Here is an 8,742-nt window from a genome sequence, read left to right as displayed (position 1 = left end):
CCCAATTTGAATTTGGTTCAGATTAATGTGCTGATTCTTCTTATTGGACCTATTGAATTTCTTTTATCCAAGGGTTATCTTTGAAGTTGTCAATTGATTTATTTCTAGCAAACTTCATTGCTTGAGTGTCTTTGTTTATCTGGAAATTGGATACACTCTCTCAAATCTATGAGTATTATTGTTGACATTTATCTCTCATTCCTAAATCTTGTATCCTTCTGAGTAGACTCGAGAATTGTTTTGATATCACGTGTGACTTGTAGATGTAGTAACGTGATACGTTAGTTCTTTAAGACGTGATGTGCATACGGAAGTTGAAGCGGTAGGTGTGCAACGTATGAGTTGTGGGCGTTTTGTTCCTTGCGAATGGGTTTGTGGTTGTCAGGCTTGTGATCAAATTTGGGGTTTGTGAAGTGCTTGATGGAGTTGGAAAGTTGAAACTTTGAGGTTGATATGAGATTAGTGTGTGGAGATTGAGCACGTCGTTTTGACTCCATCCTGTTTGATAGCCTTCGATGCCTTGCCCTTCCATCACATGATTGACCCATGTTATCTTTTGCGCTGAGCCTACCTTGTAACGTTTGCTTTGCAATCACACTCCTACCTTTGCACCCTTATGCATATGACAATCAAAGTATTTGCAAATCGTATATATGTTTATATGATGAGATATTTTTGCTTCTTCCTTAAATGTGTTCAAGGGTGAACTGTTATGGAATTTCTTTCATTTTGTATCAATTTTCGAGGGCGAAAATTTTTATAAGGTGGGTAGAATGTAAGACCCAGAATCTTTGAAAAGCTATATTATTCCCAATTTTATGTGAAATTACCATAATGTCCTTAACCCTAATTTTCAAAATGAAACCCTAACCCAGTAACCCGTACCCGACCCGGTTTCCTCCTCACCTAACCTAGCAGCAGCAAACACACACACGCAGAACCCTCCAATGAAAACAGAGCAGAGAGTGAGAGGCTGAGTTGTGGCTGATGAGAGGAGGCGGGAAGCCCACCGCGTCGTGCCGCCGCGTCGTCATCAGTCTTGCTCGCCCTGCCACCGTGAAGCTCGTCCCTGCCATGGTCTGTCACCGCTGTCACCGTCGCGAGCCTCCGCCGTTCCACCGTGCCGAGGGTCTCTTTCCTGCTAGATCTGCCGCCATGAAACCCCACAGTGCCTCTGGCTGCCGGAAAACGGTGGTGGATGTTGGTGCTGGGTTAGCGCCGCCACTGCTGCTGGCCGTTTCGAGCTGCTCCGCCATCTTTGCCGCCGGAGGATGCAGCTTAGTCGCCGGAAAACCACTGCCGGTAAGGGTCCTTGCATTTGGTCTTCATTCCTTTCTATTCCTGGGTTTTATCGCCATGACGTTGTTGTGCAGTCGCGGTTGTCGGAGTCTTTCATCGCCGCTGCCGCTTGAGGTGGCTGACGGAGTCGCTGCCGGGTTGATATGGAGCTGTGGCTGCTTTGTTTCGCTAGCTCAGTAAGTAAATTATGTTTCGAAAAGTCTCGCGTTAGTATTCGGTTGTGTTTGGTTAATGAATATGAGTTTTGGTAACGTGGGGTCGAGTCCTGATTATTATATATTGTGATTAGAGTCGTTGTGGTTGCTGAGAAAACGGTTTGGAGCTGAGGTTTTAATAGCTGGGATTTTGATTGTTGATTTTGGGTCGAGGCGGAAAGGACTCGGTGACGCGTTTGAGTTATGGAATTGCGTCTTGAGGTAGGGGCGCTTTCCGAAAACTATATTTTGTATATTGGAATTATTACATATGGGTACTGATGTGAGGATGTGTATTTGGTGGTTGTATCAGTCCTATGTATTGTTTGGTTGTTTTGTATGATTATGGGTGTTGGTTTAACTCGACTGTTGTGTGGCCTTGTGAAACGAAATGCTTTTGAAATTGATTCTTTTAAAGCTTTGAGATTGAGTTGAATCAGTTGGAAATTGATTTGAGTTGAATGGATTTTCTTGAGAATGTGTAAAATAGAATACACTCTCGATTTCAGCCTGGCTGGCTTTAAATGATCTGGTTTTTGATAAATGATTGTTGCTGAACCTTTTCTTTAAAGCTTTAGAAATGAGTTTATTCGGCTGATAATGACTTGATTTTTGAAACGGTTTTCTTGAAATATGGTATTGGGATTGACTGTTGGATTTTGGCTTGCCTTTGAATTGATTTTTGGATTTTGGGCTATTGAAAAGGATTGTGGAATGGTTTTGTTGGGACCCGAACCGGGTGGCAAAGTCCAAGTTTTAGGGGAGATGCTGCCGAAATTTCTATAAAAACCCGAGTCCTTATTGAAATGTTGCTCGGAGAATGATTAGTTAAAGACTTCTACTATTTTATTTGAATTATCAAGAAAAGGATGATTCATGCTTTTGAAATGAGTTAGTAAAAGGGGAAATTGTAATTTAGTCTTGCTTCTTAAGAAAGGCATTGTATCTCTTTCAAGAGAAAGTTATTTAGATAAAACTTGTGTTTTAAAGCTGTTTGAACGTGAAAAGGGTTTATGCCTTTGAATTTGACTTGAGGGTTTCAATTAGAGGAGTTTCAATGGTTTTGAAAGAACCTGAATGTCTATTGACAAGTTTCATTTTGAAATGTTTTGAGAAAGGTTTTGAGTACTCTTTGAATTCGGAATTCTTGCAAGACTAAAACAATTTTGAACAGTTGAAATGTTCTAGAATTATCATGGGGGTTGAAATTGGTTTTGCCTAAGTAAAGGAAACAGCCTTGAAAGAAGTAACTGATTACGTGACTCGGTTTGGCTTAGATCCTATTTTATTACTCAAATCGGAAAGCCAATGTTTTAATGATTTTAAACGAATTTGGTGAAATGAGTTATGCTATTCTCCCCTAAAGACTTGGGACTCTGCTGAGAAACTTTTGTTATAAAATTCCATTGTTGGATGGGTGATTTTTGAATATCTCAAAGAGGCTTTTAACTTGCCATGATGATGGAAGTTTTGGAAAGAGGATGCCGAGAGTGGCATTATTTTAAAAGGGGAATTTACCTTGAGTAAAAGTGGCTTATGAGCCTGAGATGATTTGAGAAATGAGATCATTAAAGCCAAGGCTGAAAAGAGTTGAAACCTGATTTCAAAGTGAAATGAATTGAGAAAATGATTTATGGCTTAAATGCCGATTTCATGAATTTGATGATTTTGAATGTGGAAGTGCTGTTTTATTGAGAGCCGGAATGGCTGTGTATGTTTATACATATTGGCTGGTTCTGGATTGAACCATGAGCCGGATGGCTGAGATGGATGTTGATCCATGATTGAGAATGAAAGCAATTATGCTGAGACATTGATAAGTTGTGATGTTACACTTCTACTATCGGAGATGAGGGTTTCCCTGGGTAGTAGCAATGGCTAGCCACCATGTGCTCCAGGTTGAGACTCGAAGCTCTGTTAACCCAATGTCGTAAGTGTGGCCGGGCACTGTGAAAGGCCCGGATGAGCTCGCCCCCATAAATATTCACCATTGATGGTGATGGATAAATATTCACCAGTGAGGGTGATGGATATGGATCATGATTATGATCAAGTTTATGATGAGTATAACTCGAGTTGGGGATGCACGACAGAGGGACAGTCCAATGGTTAGCTACCAGGACTTATCGGGTTGGCTCTATAACCGACAGATGATATCATCAGCCACTAGGGACAGGCATGTATCATATGCATTTATGTTACATTGTTTGGGTGTGCATATTATACTTGGTTTGCCTATGTGATTAATTGCTAACCGTTCTACTTGAAATAACTGTTTGTTTGTGCTTGCCTCTTCCTATCTGTGTTTGCAACTGGGACTCTGTTGGATTGTACTGATTGGTTGTTGGTTGGATTGTTTGGACCTAGGGCCGTGGTTGGAAAGAGATGAACTGATGGTTGATTTCGGTTTTGTGTTTCTGGTTTGGAATAAAATTATGAAAGGCTATTTTGGTTCCGCATAGATAAACCGTTTTGAAAGGCTTTTGAGTTTTTGAGAATTGAACGGTTCTTCTTTCAGAAAAGATTTCTGACTTTACTTTTATTGTAAACCGTTGTTTTTTAAAGGAGGCATAAGACGGTTATGAATCACTGGTACGATTTATCTTCACGTATCCTATTACAGTAATTTCCAAAAACCCTCTACTGAGAACCCTTTCGAGGATGATGTTCTCACCCCCCTACATTTTTCCCCTTTCAGGATATGGGCGCAGAAGTTACGAAGAGTTCATTTAGTTGTTGTTGAGATGCTTTATATTGTGTTAGTTATGGTTTATTGTACCCTCGCCTTTATCTTGATATGATCTGTAAGAGGGATAGGAATTATATTGGATAATGACTGTAATATTATGTATGTATATATTTATATATGTATGTATATATATGGATGTACTCTTTATGAGTTTTGTAAGTTGTATGGTATTTATGGATGTATGATATCGGATGAAAGTATTTTTGGATTGGTATTGCGGTTTAAAGTTTTTAAACAGGCTCATATTTCAGTATTAAATAGTATAAAAGTCGTCGTAATGTCCGAGCTATCAGAGTCGCGTAGCCGGAAGTGTGAACTTTGGTAGTTAGGGTGTTACATTTTCTCCCCAAAATCCTAATCTTTCTTTTCCCTTATTATTTCTTTCTTCCCCCTTCTTCCTTCTCTACTCATTCTCATTTTTTTACTTTCTCCTCCCTTATTTTTCACATCCATTATCAAGGTTCCTTTCTTTCTTTCTTTACTTTTTACTTTTTCTTTATTACTCTTATTTATGTTTATGTTTTCTTCTTCTTTTTATTTTCACTTTTATTATCTATATTTTCTTTTGTTTCTTTTTATTCCTTTAATTGGTGTTAGAAATTTAACTAGGTGATTCTTCTCTTTTATATTTTGCTTGTGAGTTATTATGAATTTGTTTGACAATGATATATTATTTTTCATAAGGGTTGCTTGCATGTTCAAATTCACTACTTTCAATAACATACTTAACATGGATGCTAAGTATTTGTGAAAAAGTCCGTATGGCATTGTGCATTATTTTAATGTATTCTATTCTACTACTCTAATGCCTGTTTTTCACAAAACCCTTTTATATTTTATTAATTAAATATGATTGTCAATACAAACAGATTATTAGTTTGAAAGGCTTGGTAATCTAACTTGGACATTGAATACTTGATCTATGCTACTCATGGCTTTGCCGGCATGCTAATAAACATCTTGCATTTAATTGCTATCACATGCACTTGCTTTATTACCTTTAATGAACTTTTCACATGTAGTCTAGACCATGTGTTAACGACATCCTTCTTTATCGTGCATTGATTATCATCCTTAATGTTCGCTCCCTTGCTCTAACCCTTAAGCTTTTAAAGTTAATTTCTTTTTCCTTTTTCAGGATGGCCACCAAGAAAGGAAAAGAGAAAGCTACTCCCAAACCACCAGCAAGGAGAGGAACAAAAAGAACATTAATGGCAGAACCATCTTCAACAGCGGTGAAACCCTCAACAAAAAGAATCAAGAGGATTATCAAGGTCGATGAAAAAGAGAAAGCCTTTCCAACAAAGGACACTGCGCAGTTCACTAACTGCTACTGTGAGCAGATGTTCCCCATCCTGGCTATAAGGAATTATAACAATGAGTTCCTTCTTATCCTCCCGACCAACATTGCTGAAATTGTTGAGCCCTGCATTGAGCGAAGACAATGGGGATTCCTACGGAGACAGCCACGGCAGGTTAATCTATCATGGGTAGTCGAATTCTACTCCAATTTTTACATGCCAACCATGCAGTCTGTTTATATCCGTCAGAAGTAAGTCCCCATAACAGAAGAAGCCATTCAACTAGCTTTAGAGCTTCCCCCTGCTCCAGAAGGATTGGACGCATTCCAAGAAGCCTCATTCAAGCGCCAGACATACCAATTTGACTGGGACGCCGTTCTTAGAGTTATCGCACAACCTGGCAGCAGATGGATCTACGGATACCATCGTTCCCGACCTAAGGGCATATTGGCTTCAGCACTCACCTTAGAGGCTCGAGTATGGGCACAGATCATGTCCCATTACGTATTTTCGAGCACTCATGAGTCCTCCTTCACTGCAGACATGGCTGTTTTACTCTGGTGTATCCTTACAGACCAGCACCTCAATTTACCAAGACACATTCGGCATGCTATAGGACACGTACAAATTGCGGGCAACTTACCTTTCTCCGCCTTGGTTTCAGATCTTGTCTCAGCAGCCGGAGTCTCCTACAGAGCTGGGGATACCAAAGCCATGATTCCACGAGATGATCAGTACATCCCTAATGGGAAGTATATCAGACCTCCAGCAGCAACTATCAACCGGAGCACAGAACCAGCAGAAGATATTCCTTTTTTTCCCACACCATAAGCACCTTCAACAAACTAACTACTCCATCAGATACTTGAGAGGTTAGACCAGCTTGACCGGAAAGGAAAGCAGAGAGAGCGCCATAACAAGCGCAAATTTACATACCTCAAGGAGCTACTTGTTGATAACCAACCACCTAGAGAAGACCCAGACACCCAGGACTCCACTTCATTTACCAGCACAGGGAGCCATGACGGTCCCGATGGTGGAGATGCTGCTACCAGCCCCCTCTGTTCCTGACAGATGGCACCGAGGACGGTGCAAAGCCTTAAGTGTGGGGAGGTCGGTCAGTACCTGACTTCCGGAGGTAATTTCTTTTCCTTAAAACACCAATAATATATGATATTTAGTTAGTTTTTCTTTTGTAGAATAGGATAAATTGCATAGTAATAATTAGTTGCATGCATGTTCTATTTGGTTGAAAAATAATAAGTTTCTTTTTAAGACCCTATTTTTGAAAAATTTCACTAATTTAAATCAAAACTTTTATGTTAAACTTGTTAGAAGTTGTAATTGGGACATAGTTTAAAAAGTTACGAACACACAACCCGTGAGATTTTGAGCCTAATTACATGGTTACACTATTAACCATAACTGTTTTATTTTTGTGTGTTCACTTCTTTATGATTGCAATCTTTATTTTGTTTCATCCTATATATCCAATATTTAATTTATTTATATGCATGCATATGATTGAGGCCATCATTTGAATTTTTCCTCACTTATCCCAAATAAGCCTACCCTTTAAATCACCTTTGTTAGCCACTTTGAGCCTTTTAATCCCATTTGTTCTATATTTTACCACATTACTAGCCTTAAGCGGAAAAATAATTAAATATCCCAAATTGAATCTTTAGTTAGCTTAAGATAGAAATTGTGTGTTAATTAAGTATGGAAAAATTGTGGGAACATGGGTTAATAAGGGAATGTGTCATGATAAAATAATGGGAATTTGGGTATTTACTCATGTGAAACTATAAAAATTAAAAACTCCATGTGCATTGATAAGCTATGTTTACTTTTATTTCAAAAAAAAAATCCAAAAATATTTAATAAATATTTAAATAAATAAGGGGATAAAATTACCCCAACTCTAAGTTAACTTAAGTTCAAGGATCAATGCATATGTAATGAAAATTAAAAAGAAAGTTAATGCATGAGTATGTAATGGGAAATTATGGGTAGCTAGGCATGAATTAGAATTAAATAGAGTGTATGTATGCTAGATAAGAGCTTAGGTTAGTCAAAGATTCAATTTATAGCTCACTTAGCCATATGTATACACTCACCCTTACCTTAGCCCCATTACAACCTTGAAAAAGACCTCATGATGTTGCATTGGTACATTAAATATTGTTGATTGGTTAGATGAAAAACAAAGTTTAGAAAGCATGATTAGAGAAGAGTAGAGTGATTACCCTATACACTTGAGAGAATAGAGTGCATATACATCATCAGTGAGGGTTCAATGCTCAATTCTATGTTCCCTTCTTTCATGAGCTGTCTTCTTACAATGTTACCTGTTTTTACTATATAATTTGAATTACTGGAATTTGATCTATGTTTGTCTTGAAGGGCTTATTTATTTTTAACCAAGTAGGCAAGAATTGTAATACCCGGTCTAACCGAAATTTAGTAAATAATAAGTTAAATAGGAGCGAATATGGTTGGAAGATTTGGCAATTGGAATTTGATAATTTAAATATGATATTTGGATTCAGTGAATTTTTCCGAGTCAGAAAATATAGTTTTCTGCGTAAAAGTGCGCAGTAGAATTTTGACCGGCAGTACCGGCTGAGATCTGTCTGGTACTACAACTGAGGAAATTGATTATGGGTAAATAAGATTAAGAAATGAGGAATTATAATTAGGGAAGGTAGAAATATTTAAAGTGCGATTTAGAGCGCTAACCCGGTCGGGGACGTGAAAGAGATCGTACTAATACGCAGGAACCAGAAATCAACCCGAATAACCCGGTAAACCTTATGGCAGCGTTGGAGAATATGGCTGCTGCTATGCAGGCCACTATGGAGGCTCTTGGGCAACAGATGAACAATAATGGCAATGGCGGAAGGGAAGCTCAGGACCCGATGACACTGGCAACCTTCTTAAAGGTTAATCCACCTAAGTTCAAGGGAACCACCAATCCGACTGAAGCTGATACTTGGTTTCAGGCCATGGAGCGAGCACTGCAAGCGCAGTTGGTGCCTGAAGAGCAGCATGTTGAATTCGCTACCTATCTACTCACGGGAGAAGCATCGCATTGGTGGCAAGGGGCTCGACGTCTCTTGCAACAGGGGAATGATCATATCACTTGGGATGCCTTCCAGGTGGAATTTTATAAGAAGTACTTTCCGAATTCCGCCAG

At 38.9% G+C, this 8,742-nt stretch overlaps 1 long non-coding RNA gene across 1 annotated transcript in view; it reads left to right on the top strand.

Moving 5' to 3' along the window:
* LOC110264104 overlaps positions 1–4,392 on the top strand; it is a 6,343-nt gene extending 1,951 nt beyond the window's left edge. The window contains exon 2 of the long non-coding RNA XR_002349835.1: positions 4,192–4,392. This is a non-coding gene — a long non-coding RNA (uncharacterized LOC110264104). The remainder of the gene's footprint in view (positions 1–4,191) is intronic.

Source organism: Arachis ipaensis, chromosome B06 (assembly GCF_000816755.2).
Source record: "Arachis ipaensis cultivar K30076 chromosome B06, Araip1.1, whole genome shotgun sequence".
Classification (NCBI taxonomy): Eukaryota; Viridiplantae; Streptophyta; class Magnoliopsida; order Fabales; family Fabaceae; genus Arachis; species Arachis ipaensis.
Note: the sequence above shows the minus strand (reverse complement) of the source record. Positions and strands in the feature narration are given on the sequence as shown.